The following is a 17,993-nucleotide window of genomic DNA, read 5'->3' on the forward strand; positions in this document are numbered from 1 at the left end:
GTTAGCGGACTGACTTACAAATGATAGTACAAGAGAGAGAATGCGGTATATTCTTGAGAGAGGGTAGCTAATCCCTTAAATGAGAGAAGAGCTCTTAATTTATAGTGGGATGGATTAAGGTTATCATTATTGAATTTGTGAGTTGGTGGGATTATCTGTGCAAGTCCTTCTTTATGTCACATTGCTCGCCTTCTAGAGTGATTTACGCGATTTGGTGCAGGGATTAGACACGTGGGATCACCACAGCTTCTGGCTGGTCTGGCGCGCACCTACTTTACTGACAGTGTACTGCTTATGTCACCACGCGACGTGACTACATCTAAGTGGCTGCGGGCCTACCTAGGCTCTAAGTTTTTATGCTGACTAAGTCTTGCATCAGCCCTTTATTTTCAAGCATAACAATATATATGGGCGATGGAGGGAGAACTCTGCCACCTCGGCTTCAAATGGACCACCTTTTGGGTCTGTCAATCTGGAAGAACATTATATTGACACATTAGGATATAGCATTAGAGATTACTAAAGCATTTGCAGACACGAACGTTTCAAAATGGAAGCACAGGAGAAGTACATAGATTAATGATGAAAATGAAAATGGCAATATTAATATGATATGATGTTTGAGGTTGAAGGATTGGTCTTAACAATATGAAACTTCAACATGTTGCTTCCCCAGCTCGACCAGAAGCCAAGGAGCTTACACATTCTCTTCTTCACTAGGCCAATAAATGCTAGCGATTAACTCAGGCTTGCTTTGACTAAGTAATGGACAAGCCTGAATAAGTTTATTGATTAATAGATCATGAACTATTACTATTCATTTCCTGAACAAGGACTGAAAGATAGCAGTTGGTACATATCAATGGGGCCCCTTTTTTATAAATGGGACCAATAATAAAGGTTCAATTGAATAATGCCGCTTCAGCATGTAAAGGATTTATATGAATATTGTTATAATAGTAGGCCGAACGACTTGCATCTATCGAAAGTTTATCGTAAAGACAAATAGGTATCCAAAAGGTTTGTTTTAATAGATACCTTCCGGTTAGTGATTTTCGTCTGCCAAAGGGCAGTGTGGTAATTTCATGTACAGCTGCAAAAATTTTAAATTTTAAATTTTAAATATTGTTTTCGGTTAATGGACCAAAACTGCTTTTATAAGATTCGTTTAAGAATTTGACACGTGTTCCAACATTGACTTTGGCCAAATACTAGAGTAAATGAAAAGCCAAAACATTTGTGCCTCTTTCATTGTTGGTCTTTGAAGGAGTTTGAGCATATCAACGGGAAAACATCGACGATGACCAGTGAAACAGAAACCGGCGACAGTGGCAGAGTGAGTTTCACTGAACTGCAACGAACCCTAAACAGAGACGGTTTTGTTTTGACTGACCCTCGCATTTACTTGTTGATCAATGGAAGTTTGCTTTCTTGTCATTGGATCATCCAAACTACCTTCAGGACTCTGATGTCGTGTTCAACCATTTCCAGGTATGTTTACTTTTGATGTGTTTCATTTTCTTTTTTAATATTCAGTTCTTATATTTTCTGCTTGCTAAAACTGTGTTTTGCTTTATTTGTTTAGAGAAGAGATGTTTATGGTGCTTGGGAACAATACCTCGGTTTGGAGCATTCTGACAATGCCCCCAAGAGGGCTTATTCTGTAAATTAGGTAACATAATGTTATCGAAAACTTCATGTGTCCGAGCAACCATCAATAACCCAGAAACCCTTTCGGTTTATGATACAACCAATTGCTACTTGCTCATGGTGTATTACTTTCTCATAAATTGAAGTCACATGACATACTAGAATAGAAACAATCTGAAATTCATAATTCACATCCTTAATTGCATTGGGAACTAGATTAGATGTTTGGTTGCTAAGTGTAGAAAATAAAATTTTATATAGAACTTTCAAATCTAATTTCTAAACTCATTTGATGGAGGAGTCTACAAGGTGGGCATGGAAGTGAAATTGCAATAAAGTATGATTGGCATGATTTACAGTTTGGATTAAAGATAAATAGTTATAAGTTACTATTATTCTTTGCAATTTATGATTTATCAACGAAAATTATTGCATTTATCTGACAATTTGAAGTTTAATAATTTGTGCATTTGATCAATTGCTAATATGTGAACACCTTTGCTTCTGCAGTGAATAGTGGAGAATCTTAATGTTGCTGGATTTAAGCACTTTATGTGTTGAAGCATTAGAATCTTAATGTTGCTGGATCTAAGCACTTCAACTCAGCTTATTGATGAGGACGGTACATACAATGTTGCTGGGTTTACTTGTTTATTAGAATCTTAAGTTGCTGAGTTTAATAGCTTATTAGAATCTTAGTGTTGTTGGATTTAAGCACTTCAACTCAGCTTATTGATGAGGATGGTACATTCAATGTGTGGGTTTAATTGTTATTAGAATCTTAGTGTTAATGGGTTAATTGTTTATTCTCAAACCAAATGCAATTTGAATGTGAATTCGAATGGTTGAAGCATGCTGATATAAAGTTAGCTCATCTGTTCCTGTTAGCATAGTAGTTGTGTTGGTATAAAACGGAATGACTTTTCCGTATGATATTTTGTTCACCATCTCTTTAATTTTTGGTTATTTTTACTTCTTATGATATGTCTTTCCTATCTTTCTGTTTTGTTTGTTTGTTAATTATTATTGGTATGTGCTCTGTGTCATGTTACTCACCATGTCCATGTCCCAGCAGCTATTGGTGCTGCTCCGAAGTCACGTGTCAAAGCTGCTGCAATTTTACATGCTTGTTTCAAGTCGTCAACTTGTAGTGTAAAAGGTGAATCTTTATTCTAATTTTTCCTGGGTTTGGGCTGGGATTGTGGGCTGCCTGGGGCAATTTTCTTCTTTTTTTTTTTTTTATCTGGACTGCCCGTTTTGTTTTGCGGTGTACAATTAAGCTATGAATTAATTAATTGTAATCATAATTACGCTTTTAATTAGCACTTTCTGTAATGCTAAATGCATTGTACATGGAATATTATTGATTGTTTTGTCTCATTTTTAAATACATAATAATTGAACATAAAAAGAATTGTCTTATTCTAGTATTCTCTATCCAATTTTAGTTTGCATGCTTTAATTTGAGCTTTCATTTGCTAATTCATACTTCTTAATTTGTTAATTATTATTTGTTTGTTCTGTATCTTGACTTTTATCTACTATACTATATTTCTAATTTTTTATCATCTTTTTGTTTTGTTATTGAAAACCTAGTATCTCTTTGTCTGTTTACACTTTTTCGGAAATCAGATGGCGAATCATGGAGAATTTCGAAGATGTAACTTAAAATACAATTGAAGATTTACACCATTTAGGAGCTGTAACAGAAGCATCTTAGAAATTGCTCAACGTGGATGTAGTCTATCCAAGATTGGATAGACGAACCCCGGTAAATTCGTGCCTTGATTGTGTGTGTGTGTGATTCTTTGATCTTGAATCTTGTTGTGTTTTTTTGTATTGCGAATTTGCTTATTAGGCTTGAGTTATAACAGAAGAGATGTTTATGGTGCTTGGGAACAATACCTCGGTTTGGAGCATTCTGACAATTTCCCCAAGAGGGCTTATTCTGTACTCAGTTAACATAATGTTATCGAAAACTTCATGTGTCCGAGCAACCATCAATAACCCAGAAACCCTTTCGGTTTATGATACAACCAATTGCTACTTGCTCATGGTGTATTACTTTCTCATAAATTGAAGTCACATGACATACTAGAATAGAAACAATCTGAAATTCATAATTCACATCCTTAATTGCATTGGGAACTAGATTAGATGTTTGGTTGCTAAGTGTAGAAAATAAAATTTTATATAGAACTTTCAAATCTAATTTCTAAACTCATTTGATGGAGGAGTCTACAAGGTGGGCATGGAAGTGAAATTGCAATAAAGTATGATTGGCATGATTTACAGTTTGGATTAAAGATAAATAGTTATAAGTTACTATTATTCTTTGCAATTTATGATTTATCAACGAAAATTATTGCATTTATCTGACAATTTGAAGTTTAATAATTTGTGCATTTGATCAATTGCTAATATGTGAACACCTTTGCTTCTGCAGTGAATAGTGGAGAATCTTAATGTTGCTGGATTTAAGCACTTTATGTGTTGAAGCATTAGAATCTTAATGTTGCTGGATCTAAGCACTTCAACTCAGCTTATTGATGAGGACGGTACATACAATGTTGCTGGGTTTACTTGTTTATTAGAATCTTAAGTTGCTGAGTTTAATAGCTTATTAGAATCTTAGTGTTGTTGGATTTAAGCACTTCAACTCAGCTTATTGATGAGGATGGTACATTCAATGTTGTTGGGTTTAATTGTTTATTAGAATCTTAGTGTTAATGGGTTTAATTGTTTATTCTCAAACCAAATGCAATTTGAATGTGAATTCGAAATGGTTGAAGCATGCTGAGATATAAGTTAGCTCATCTGTTCCTGTTAGCATAGTAGTTGTGTTGGTATAAAAACGGAATGACTTTTCCTGTATGATATTTGTTCACCATCTCTTTTAATTTTTGGTTATTTTTACTTCTTATGATATGTCTTTCCTATCTTTCTGTTTTGTTTGTTTGTTAATTATTATTGGTATGTGCTCTGTGTCATGTTACTCACCATGTCCATGTCCCAGCAGCTATTGGTGCTGCTCCGGGAAGTCACGTGTCAAAGCTGCTGCAATTTTACATGCTGTTTCAAGTCGTCAACTTGTAAGTGTAAAAAGGTGAATCTTTATTCTAATTTTTCCTGGGGTTTGGGCTGGGATTGTGGGCTGCCTGGGGCAATTTTCTTCTTTTTTTTTTTTTTATCTGGACTGCCCGGTTTTGTTTTGCTGTGTACAATTAAGCTATGAATTAATTAATTGTAAATCATCATTACACTTTTAATTAGCACTTTCTGTAATGCTAAATGCATTGTACATGGAATATTATTGATTGATTTTTGTCTCATTTTTAAATACAATAATATGAATCATAAATAAGAATTGTCTTATTCTAGTATTCTCCATCCAATTTTAGTTTGCATGCTTTAATTTGAGCTTTCATTTGCTAATTCATACTTCTTAATTTGTTAATTATTATTTGTTTGTTCTGTATCTTGACTTTTATCTACTATAGCTATATTTCTAATTTTTTATCATCTTTTTGTTTTGTTATTGAAAACTATAGTATATCTCTTTGTCTGTTTACACTTTTTTGGAAATCAGAATGACGAATCATGGAGGAAATTGTCGAAGATGTAACTTAACAAATACAATTAAAGATTTACACAATATTTAGGAGCTGTAACAGAAGCATCTTAGAAATTGCTTCTGCATTTTTTGTATATCTTCCTTGTAAACAGTTTTTGTTTATTTGTAACTCAGGAAGAATTTCATTACAAAATATGTTCTTTTGTATGGATGATTTTTTTTAAATCATGAAGAATTTCAGCCACAAGAAGCAATTTTATTCTTCTGCATTCTTTGNTGTTAATTATTATTTGTTTGTTCTGTATCTTGACTTTTATCTACTATAGCTATATTTCTAATTTTTTATCATCTTTTTGTTTTGTTATTGAAAACTATAGTATATCTCTTTGTCTGTTTACACTTTTTTGGAAATCAGAATGACGAATCATGGAGGAAATTGTCGAAGATGTAACTTAACAAATACAATTAAAGATTTACACAATATTTAGGAGCTGTAACAGAAGCATCTTAGAAATTGCTTCTGCATTTTTTGTATATCTTCCTTGTAAACAGTTTTTGTTTATTTGTAACTCAGGAAGAATTTCATTACAAAATATGTTCTTTTGTATGGATGATTTTTTTTAAATCATGAAGAATTTCAGCCACAAGAAGCAATTTTATTCTTCTGCATTCTTTGCATATATTCACCTTGAAAATTTGCAAGCAAAATAGGGATAAAATGGTCATTTGTTGTGTCTATCTTTTACAAACTCAAATGGACAAGCTGGTCATTTCACTAATTCATGATAACTTGATGGCATAATTGCAATTCACCATAATGACGTGGGTATTTATGTAATTGAATGAGTTGATTAATAAAAAAAACTAAAATAACAAACTTTCAAAGGCATTTTAGTCTTTTTTATCATTACTGTCTTTTTGCAAATAAAAATCACTAACAGTATGCTCTGTTTTAAAAACCGGACCGGACCGGCCTGTCGGACCGGTTGGACCGTGAACCGGTAGCTTCTTCGGTCCGGTTTAGGTCTCAGGGGGGTTTTTGAAATATTTTAAAATTATGAGGGTTACTTTGTAATTTTATAGGGGTATTTTGAAGATATATCAAAAGTTTAGGGATTAATTAGTAATTTTATTGGGGTATTTTTGAAATAAATAAAAATTTTAGGGATCAATTTGAACTTTTTTAGAGGAATTTTTGTAATATATTAAAATTTAAGGGGTTAATATGTAATTTTTTAAAAATAAAATATTGCTGACATCACCGGTCCAATCGACCGGTCCAACCGGTTGGACCGATTGAACCGTGACCCAGACAGCAAAACGGTTTGCCCTCCGGTCCGGGTTTTAAAACAATGACAGTATGTAACGAAAGTATCTATTTGCTATTTTCAAATCTTTTGAATACTAATTTATCTTTAAAGCAAACTTTGAGTAGGTGTAAGTCGTTCCCCTAAATAATAATAACCCTAATGTGGATCAACTAAATTGATATCACCTATTAAATGCTATAATTTAAGACAAATGCCTCATTTTCCCACGTCTGTTGAATTCGTCAGCAATAATAAGCCACAGAGACTGACTTTTCACCACATTTTCCTTTGTCATTTTATCAAAAATATTATCTTGCTGATTCATATAGAGTTTGAAACTACTCAGAAACAGGGGAAGCCAACTAAGGCGCAGTTTTAACAATGACATCGCTCCGGTTTGTTGCAATCCTTGAGTGTGTATATATAGGAACTAGGGTCAGTGAGTGGTTGTTTCTTTGCACTTTCCTTGTTTTTCTTGAACCTCTCACTCAAAAAGTTAAAAAAGGAGTGGTACTGGTTGGATTTCATTATCAGAAATCCAATAAATAATATATTTTCGATGAGGAGATTAATTTGCTTGGTGTGAACAATTGACTTTTAACATATAGAATTATCCTTTTTTTTTCTAGGCCTGTCTTGTGGTGAGTGTTACTTTTACTTCTTTCAATCATACTTCAAGGGAGTTTAATGTCATGTAACTCATTATTCAATTCAATCAAAACTAAGAGATAGTTATTACATCGTCAAATCTTCCAATTATTTGTTTATTAATCAGTGTAAACATTTAAGTAAAAAATTGATTTGTTTGATTTATAACCCAATAATAATTTTTACTAAATTAAAATACTATTCCATTATTTGAATTGTAACTTGTATCTTAATATTAAAAAATGTGTTTAATTCAATTTATAAACTATAGAAAACTGTGAAAATTTTAATCATTTTCTAATCTTACACTAATTTTTTTTAGATTATATTCAAAAACTATGTTTTGAAACATTTCGAACTCATTAGATTTTTGGATCTCTTGATTTCGAAAAAAACAAAAATGTATTCCGATTTCCAACTCTTTTTTCTTATTTATTCATAATCGCAAGCCAATATGCAGTTGCCCTTAACCCACCAAAACACTTCCACAGAAAAAAGGCACTAAAAGTGATTCTAAAATTACTTCAAACAAATCCCTTCATGAGATGAAACACGACGAGCTTTTAACTCAAAAACATGCAATAACACATTGATAGACCAACATGGTTCCTGAGCTGGGACTCTTCCGGCAGTGACTTCTAGCCCAGCCACATTCGCACAATTAATAGAGAAGGCTGTCGGCTGCATACAAGCCATGTAAACGATGTCTCCACTCTACTGGACCTTCATTCCGTTGAATGTGAGTGCAGAAGTCAGCTTCCGAAAGTCCAGTCATGCTGAAATCAAGGCATGGTAACCCAAATGAGGCTTTACATGTAAAAAGGTTATAGATGAGGTTTCTGTCTACTGAGCTACCTTCCGATTGCCACCAGGCTAAGCAAGTCAAATATTCAAATGCAAATAATTGTATTTGCTTATTTATTACTCTGTATATATATATAAGCAAATACAACCAATCTGGAAGAACAGTATATTAGGGAATATCATTAGAGGATACAAAAGTACATAGATTAATGACGAAAATGAAAATGGCAATATTAATATAATATGATGTCCGACGTTGAAGGATTGGTCTTAAAAATATGAAAACTTCAACATGTTGCTTCCCCAGCTCGACGATTTTAACAGTAGAAGCCAAGGAACTTAAACATTCTCTTCTTCTCTAGGCCAACAAATGCAAGCGATTAACGCACGCTCACTTTGACTGAGTAATGGACAAGCCTGAATAAGTTTATTGATTAACATATCATATCATGGACTATTCATTTCCTGAACAGAATTCTCTTCAAAGATAACTTTTTCTGAATACAAATATGAGTTCTTTTCAATTGCTTATGAACAAGGACATATCAATGGGGCCCCTTTTTTTATAAGTCGGGCCAATAATAAAGGTTCAATTGAAGAATGCTGCTTCAACATGTAAAGGATTTATATGAATTACCTGCCAGGGACAAATGTAAATGAACCTTTGACGGAACCCGATGAAGTTGGTAGAGGTGCGCAGCTCTCATAAACAAATTCTTTCTCCCCTGGACGCAGGAGTGGAAACTGCAAACATATAAGAGAAGAATGAGATGGCCAAGTTTTCTCATAGAAGCAAATCTTCATTATAGTCAATGTAGGGTTACGGATTTACAATAAAGAAACTGGAGATCTGAAAAACCTGCCAGGAGAATCAAGAAGTGTTTGATCATTTTATTTTTCTTTTTCTCTCCTATAAACAACTCCAAGTGACATAGGAATTAAAGCCATTGTAAGTTTGTCAGTTACTATCTGCTATTTTAAAAACTTTGATAGGATTTTTGACATGGGGGTGAGTTGTGTGACTTGAATTATACAACACATTTGTGTACTATGACAGTTCAACCAAAAAAGACATTTATCAAAGGCAGAACTGTTTCGCAGATTTGAAAAGCCCAAATTCTCCTCAGTAAGAAAAAAATTCTAACATGACTTGATCACCAGAAAGATATCCTATTGATGTTGAAAAACACCTTCCAATGCAGCAAGAAAATGTTGACAATGATAACGACAAAGCACTTGTTTATTGTCAATAATGCTTGAAAATAAGGGTGGCCGTATAATTTAACAAAGCACCAAATAAGATGACAATATTAATTTAACAATTGAGTCCACTTAAATTTTTCGAAAGAAGAAATACAAGTGACATAGAACTTCCAATCACAGCCTCTCCACCAACATCCGATACTACAATGTCATGAGCACGAATAACCCAGTGCCTCCGGTGCAGCTGGCATGAGCTGAAATTGATACCACCAATGATGCATCCTTCAGGCATGAGGGACATGCGGATTGAATAAGCAAACAAGTACTTCTCAGAATGACCTCGAAGGTCGACCGCCTCAGGAATAAACACAGAAGAGGCACGAACCTGTAGTGGATAATAATTTTTAATAGGTCTATAACAAGAAGATGACTTTGAAATTTTTTTTCTTTGTATCACCTATAGAATTTTCATAAAAGAAATACCTTTTATATGCCATAGATTTAATACACAGGGGTTGCTAGAGTGTGCAAATATCCTACGTTGTCCTAGCTTAAATTGCTAGGATGATAAACACTAAAACTCTGGGCTCAAATGAACACAACAAATGCAATTCATCCAAAAGTCCTCAATCATGCAAGATGTGAAATAGATAATATTTAGTTATTAAAAAAGCACCAATTGTTTTTAAAACTTGAAGAGGTGTAACCCTGTAAAAACATAGCTAATTTACGAAATAACTTAAAATGTTTCTACACCACTTTTAAAATAACATGATCTTATAACAGAGTGTTTTCAAAAGTTCAACAGAATGCATATCATCCATCAATCTGGTTGTATATGCACATCAGACCCATTGTGAACTGTATGTCATAATATACTATGCCTTAATTAAACAGATAAAAGAAATAAAAGAAATTAAATAATTACTAAGAAAGCAAAATAAATTCTTAACCAACTGAATTAAATAACACAACTAAAAATTAATTGAAAACCAATGCAATAACTAATTTTTTGTCGTCTCAATCCAATTCCTAAGGTTCAGTCTTCCATCATTATGATATTACCATTAATTTGATGTTTGGCTTTAACCAAGTATTCTTAACCATTAAACTCACTAGGATGTTTAGTAAAACCTAACAATCAAGAACCCATTAAGAACAAAAAGTATTCAAAATATGAACCAAAGTGTATCTAGCCTGATGTTTGCCTCAACACAATCCAATCATTCAAAAGAGCTATTCAAGGTTTGCATATGATGTTTTCCTTACCTTGTCTCAAACAATCAATTGTTTTATATTTTAAAGTTAGCATATGATGTTTACTATACTTATTTCATACAAAACATCAAGATCGAATTAAATGCAATGAATGAAACTAGAAATATATTGAATCAATAGAACAATAAAATTAATCAAAGCATAAAACTTTCATGTTAAGTAACATTGGATCCCTAGACAAGTATTTAGTGACACATGATCATAAGGAAATCAAACCTCAAACCCTTAAAAAACATGAAGTACAAGAGAAAAGATGAAAACTTTAGGTAGATCTCTTCACCTTGCCTCCAATTCTTTCTAAGTTGAAGACTCTTCTCCTTGCCTCTCTCAAAGTTGAAGTCTTTCTAAAAATTACCTAAAGACATCCTTTTATAGTGCTAGGGTTGCGAGAAAGTAATGGGAAAAATCATGTACAAAACAGAAGAATAAAATTCGGATTAATCTTAAGTCCTTGTAGAATTAGGATTCCTGTGCTGGTACTAAAACAAGAATATCTTCCTTTAGAAATCTCGGCATAACAAACTGTAAAATTCTAAGTAAACTAGACTTCCAAAGCTTTACAACAATATGTGGAACAGCTCCCAGTTCGTTCTGAGGAATTTATTGTAGCTTGGCGAAGTTTCCATTTTTTGTTCGTTTCTCCTAGACAGCTGCTGCTGGAAAATTGTGAGCCGAAAGACTTCCACTTTTTAGTATGAAAACTTTTGAATCTAATGAAGCCATAGGCATATTAATTGTATCTAGTTAAATCATATTTCCAATGGTCTAAGAATCATCCAAATTTGAGGCCTTTAGCTCAAGTTATCGTTGCAACACTGAGGCATGTTCCAGAACCCATGTCTGCTTGTCTTCTATGCGTTGACATAACTTTCAGATCAATTTTTAACCATCTTCTAGATTGAATTGGATCATGACTTAAACATAAACATTTTATATCTATCTCTTATCGGGTCAATCGGAGTTTTGTAGCCAAAGTTACGCCCATTTTAGTGAAGCATGTTCACTCACAGCACGACACAAAAATCAAGCATCGCAAACAATTTTCAAAAATCCATAACTTCTTCGTTTAAGGTTCGATTCTCGAACCGTTTATTCGTACACGATTCTGATTCTTTCCTCTTTAATGTCTATTCTTGAAATCCTCATTTTTTAGCACCTAAATACCTGAAAATTCACAAAACATACCTGTAATTCTAGAAAATAAAAGAGATACATAAATTAAGTAAAATTAACCAATTATACCTAATTCCCTTACAAAATACCCTTAAAATCACTAAGTATGAGTGTGCTTCCAAGCACTCATCAGCTGGTACAATATACAAGGATGTGATGAAATCACAAACCAAGGGAAGCTATATATTTTGTGATATTATCTTAAGAATATAATGATTTATATATATGGTAACATGAATGAACAAAAGTAATTAAGTGAAATATAAAAATAAATGCTCTTAATGTTTATTTGTTCTTGATTCATTGATTCATTTGTTCTTGGTGTGTTCTAGATTTTGTCTTGAATACAAACTTTATTTCAATTTTAAAATTTAAAACTTTAATTTTATATCAAGAGAAGTGATTTTTAGGTTCCATCTAATTTATCTTCACCCCCAATACCTAAGTATGCCTCTTCTATAATTTAAAAAAAAAAAAAAAACTCCTTCAAAAAATCAAAACCCCTTTAATACTAAATAACCTACCCTCTAACTTGATTGGGTTTATTTTTCCCAACGCCACCACCCCACACCAAATCCCCACCACACCACCCCCCCCCCCCCCCCCCCCCCCCCCCCCCCCCCCGGGAACATGTCCTATTCAACTTATTTTCTCTAATGCTTATGTATAGTCAATCATCCCCCTACAAAAATCAAATTATTATTTTTTTAGTATTATTAAAAGTATTTATATTATGTTGTGATATTGTCACGGATAGAATGCTTCCATTTCATCCTTACAAATAAGCCTATTTAATTTAATAGATAAGCTTTTGAATGAGAAAAAATGAGCGACCTTTCAGTGAATATATAGCAATTATGATCTGTGAGTGCTTATTTCTTCTTGCTCTGTTTGCAAATGAAGGACAGAATCAACAAGAAGTCATCAAATTCTTATTATTTAATATACAACTTGTTTTAAAATATGAAACTTCAATTGAACCATTTGAATCTGACATAGAAAATGTTGATATTTAATATGGAATTTTCTTTTCATACTGGTTCACACGTATTTGACATTACCAACCAAGAGCTGTTGGACTTAGATTTTGATTAAACAACTGCTCAAACATATTCTTCCAAAAAAGGGCTAAATATTTGCACAATTAAGTCTCATCTGTATGAACATTGTTCCTATCAGTGTACAATATATACACCCTTGAATTGTGTACTTCCAAGGGTATTTTTATCATCTAAAAAAGGACTGAGGATTTTTATATTTTGGGCTAACGTCCCAACGAGGACCAACCCCCCAGCCTAAAATAGGTAGGTAGGAAATAAAATTAATTCTTGCTCATACGGAGGCTTTTCTACTTGAAAATGACCCATTTCAAATAGGTTTATTGCTTCCGCCCATAATATGATTAATCCGCATGGGCTATGTGAGTCCCCAGCAGTTTATCTAAACCTATTCATATGAAATGTTGGATCATTTCATTTGATTCGATTCCAGGTTGCTCTCTTATATTAAAGTTCCAATATATATCATTATGAAAAAAGTTTAAAGTATGTTATTTTTCGAATTTGCCCCTTCCCCTGAATTCCTAACTCTTTACAATATTTTTTTTCTATTTTTACTCCAAAATCAGGGGTAGATCAAGCCCCTTTGAGGGTAGGTCTTATATATATATATTTTAAATTACTATTATATAGCCCCAAAAAAATGCTATTAATATATATACTTAGGTTTACCCTCATTTTTTTTTTTTTTTTAAATGAGAACTATTATACTTATATCCAGGCCGCAAAAAAACTTGTTATTAATATATATATTTTAAGTCCACATCATATTAAAAGTTTAAAACTCTCTCAACTTTTCTTCTCCACAACTCCACATGTTTCTTTTTTTTTTTATGATTTAATCTCCAAAATTCTTTACTCTCTCATTCTTTTTCTCATGTTATTCGCTCTAAAGCGTTTGAAGACTAAAATTGTTGAAGTTTTCCATATTCAAGGTGCCACAATTAGCTCCATTTTCTGTTTTATTAGTTTTAAGTATATGTATTGCTCATTTCAATTTAATTTATTTTAGGGTTGAATCATACTTGTTTTTTGGAGGTTTTTTATTATAAATTGAGTGAAAAAGGCTTAGACATTGTGAGTTTATTTTGTGTTTTGTGATTAAGAATATTCTTACTTTCCCCAATTAAACCTTAACTATATTTTAAAAGAAGTTATTCTTCACCCTTCACCCACCACTTTTTTACATTTCAAACGTCACCGTTTAGTTGCTTTAAGTTATTAAAGAAATTTAAGTTACTATCTGTGTTTATACCAAGAAAATTCCCTCTTTTTTTATTAATTCATATTAAAAGTCAACAACTTGATTTAAGTTTTGGTTGACTTTAGTTTAGGCTAAGTCTGATTAAAGTTATGAAAATTTATATTATAATCTTTCGAAGCCAAAAAAATAAAATAAAATAAATAAATAAAAGATGGATTTGCTTAAGGTTTACTCAAAATCTTGCTTCTTATAGATTTATTCAAATAGGAAAGTATTATGTTATTGTATTATTTCTTTTCAGATTTTTGATATTGTATTATTTCCTTTGTTTAAGGTTTGGTATTTTTTAAAGTTTTCACTAGTTATTTGACAAACAATAGCAAAGCTGTGGAGGCCTCCCCTCGACAAAAATCCTGGATCCATCACTGTCCAAAATAATGGATAAATTTCGTTATTATATAAAACCACCATTAATTTCCCTAACAATAACTCAAAAATACAGGTTTAAATTCATTTTGATCAATATTCAAAAAGAAATTTATTTTTAATCGTAAATCTTTTTGAGATTTTGATGATATTTTGAAAAGGAATGTGTATTTTTTAGTTTAATAAAAAAAAATTGAGAGAAAAGTTTAATCATATAATCAACTAATTACAAAATGTAACACAGATGACATATATTTAATTACGTATACAATCAACGAATCCTAAGACGTCGTATTAATATATAGTGATGTTATGAGGAAAACTCTGCGTGATTAAGGTAACCATTCACATTTAAACATGTACTCCATGAAAATTNAAATTCATTTTGATCAATATTCAAAAAGAAATTTATTTTTAATCGTAAATCTTTTTGAGATTTTGATGATATTTTGAAAAGGAATGTGTATTTTTTAGTTTAATAAAAAAAAATTGAGAGAAAAGTTTAATCATATAATCAACTAATTACAAAATGTAACACAGATGACATATATTTAATTACGTATACAATCAACGAATCCTAAGACGTCGTATTAATATATAGTGATGTTATGAGGAAAACTCTGCGTGATTAAGGTAACCATTCACATTTAAACATGTACTCCATGAAAATTGAATAAGAACATAAACTCATTGTGGATCATGCATGCATTTAAATTTGTACCACCTAAATTCAAAAAATTGAACATGTAAAATGAGCATTATCATAATTTGTAAAAAGTGTTTTCAAATTTATTAATCTGAAAAAAAAAATGTATAGTTTCTTATAGATCATGATATAACAAATCGATTTTTTGACTTTATTTTTTTATACTATCTAACCATTTATAATTTAAGAATTATATTACACTTACAATCTAATCTTACAAATTGTCTTTCACAACCCTTAGGTGGTAATTCCTAGTTTTTTACTTTTAATTTTCCAAAATTCAAAAGCAAAAATTTGGGAACCGCCAACTAGGAGTTTGTGAGAGAGTTTGACTATTTAGTTACCCTGTAGTTCCTGGGCTGGGTTAGGTTTATTTTGGGCTTACAATTTATATTATTATGGGTCCTCCCCATTATTGGGCTTTTCTTTACAATATGGGTTGGTTGAATCCATTTAATATAAGTCCTTATCTTACATCATATATAATCAAATTTAATTCATTTCAGTAAATCAACTTAAATTTGAGAATTTGGGAATTTTGTATGACTTCAGTATAAAACCAGCAATGTTGCCGGCTCACTCATGACTGTGGTATTTGGAAGTATTATTACTAATTTTAGAGAGATTTTTATTGTTATTATTCAATCGTTAGATTATACACACTTATTTTAACTTTTTTTTTTTTTTTTTTTGTTTTAGCTATATTTATTATTCAATCAAGCATCAATCTTTTTAATTCTATGTTAAAATGATAAAATTTATGTGAAGTAAAACTCATAAAATTTTAAATTTCATTGTGAATTCACATTTTTTTTTTTTTAAATAAAAGAGTGTTGATATATTATTTTAAATATATATTATATACATCTTGGAGTTGAAAATTTTAAATGATGCCATTGTTTGATCTTTCCTTTTCTCAATTGAATTCCTTACTCTACCACTTGCTCTTGTAGTGGCTTCATCTCTTTTATGGTTTTGAAGTACTGTCCTTTTTAAGTGAATTAGAAAAAAAAATGAGACAAAATTTCCATTATAAAGAATAATTTTGAAATTAATGTGAAAATATTTTATAACAACACTAATTAGAAAATTAATGGGATTAAATTCATAAAATAACTCTATTTTCTTTCTTCTGTAGGTATATTTTTCTCTTAATAGTGTTAAATTTTTAGATAATTGTTTTCAATTGATACGTCTTTATATAGGTTTTTCTCCTTTGTATACCATTATATGAGATAAAATGATAATGTTAGAATATATATGACTTAGGATGAAAATTTCAATTATAAAGATTAAAAGATATAAAAAGACATTAGTTAAAAGATGAAAATTTGAGAAGTTTAATATTTTTCATTTAATTTTATATAAAGGTATAAAACATATGGACCGCTATGTTGACTGTATAAAAATAATAATGTTTTAATTTTAAACAACAAAATAAAGTAAATGGAAAAAAAAAAAAAAAAAAAAGAGAACATATATTTATTTCAACAACTTGATTATTTTATTACAGGGAAATTCAACCAAACATTTGTACATGCCAAAGCTACTTGGAGGCCAGCTTCAATATCATAATAATCAAGAGCGCTGTGGGCTCCACGTGCCAATGAAGAAAACACAGGAAAAGCGACTGGTATGGGTAAGACATCACGTGCAATCTTAGCCAGTGTTGGATAGGTTCGGGATTCGACACGCCACCAATCTAATATATTAAATGCTTCACCTGGAGGACATTTGGAATCTTTCAAATAGCGGTCCAGTTCTGATTCTGATGTAACAATATTATTATCAGTGCTCCCTGCATATTTATTGTAAATATTTGTGACATCATCAATGATTTTTTTAAGGTATTCATTTGCATCGTTACCATAAATCTTTTCGTAAAACTGTTTCACAATATCCATTTTGAATCGCGGATCCAAAATTACTGTGATCACTAAAATCAAATTAGAATTGTTCCAATATTCCTCCAATTCTTCTCGCCCCTTTGATGCAAAGCTGAAAATGTTATGATCATCACTTTCTCCCAACTGAACCAATTTCAACATAATGTCACTAAAAATTGGGAAATACACATTTGCGGTTTTAATTGTAGAATCATACAAGTTACAAAAATCTCCTCTCAAATCAGTTGACACTTTCCAACCGATGTAGTATATCAAAGTTGCCTCGTTCCACTCCTTTTCTATAAAATTTATAGACTTGAAATCAGGATCTATATCGTTCAGTTCACTAAATGCTTCTTTACATCCCAGTACCCACTCAAGCATATTCCGGCCGAACCACCTATATGAAGGAACGCTTAAGGAAGTTACTGTTTTGCCCTTGGACAAAGCTTTTTCTGCCGCATCTTGAAACTTATTTACATTTGATGACGTCCTGCAGTAATCCCAAATCTTAAATGCTTTAACTGACATATAACTTTCCCCAACCTCCTGACCTGTTCCAGATAGCGACAAAATAATTAACAAAAAATTCCGAATGACAGGAAATGAACCTCGTTCATTCAACCAGCTGTTAATATCCTCGATAACTTTCCCACATTCAGCAATAAATACTGAATCTCCTACCATAGAGCATACTTTTTTGTCTATGTTCCAATCCTCAAGGCAAAGCTTCACACCTTCAATTAGAAAGTTTTGATCTTCCTCAACAATTTCTTCAAGATACATTTCGAGAACATCTTCCCGTCCTTCCAACAAAAAATACACTATTTCCAATTCCCAACTATCATCGATAAACCAAATTATTAGGAACCATAAGTAATCAATCTTCTGAATTGTTACATTAAAACGACATGAGAGTTTATGGAGATACCCTAGAAGCTTATCCTTCTCTTGGTCGTAAACATTAAGTATATCACCCTTTATGCTGTTTAGGCCATACTTAATAATTTTTAGCACCAAATCAGAACCATTCGATTCTGGATCTATCAGACTTTTCTCTTTTTCTCTATTTA

The 17,993-nt window shown here is 31.7% G+C and overlaps 1 long non-coding RNA gene across 1 annotated transcript; it reads left to right on the forward strand.

The window, feature by feature from the left end:
• Nucleotides 1–1,265: 1,265 nt before the first annotated feature.
• Nucleotides 1,266–2,390, forward strand: LOC116117841. Its single transcript, XR_004126050.1, has 3 exons — nt 1,266–1,491; nt 1,586–1,672; nt 2,161–2,390. It is a non-coding gene; the product is annotated as an uncharacterized LOC116117841 (long non-coding RNA).
• Nucleotides 2,391–17,993: the final 15,603 nt, after the last annotated feature.

The sequence above is a fragment of the Pistacia vera genome, unplaced genomic scaffold, assembly GCF_008641045.1.
Source record: "Pistacia vera cultivar Batoury unplaced genomic scaffold, PisVer_v2 Contig824, whole genome shotgun sequence".
In the NCBI taxonomy this organism is placed as follows: Eukaryota; Viridiplantae; Streptophyta; class Magnoliopsida; order Sapindales; family Anacardiaceae; genus Pistacia; species Pistacia vera.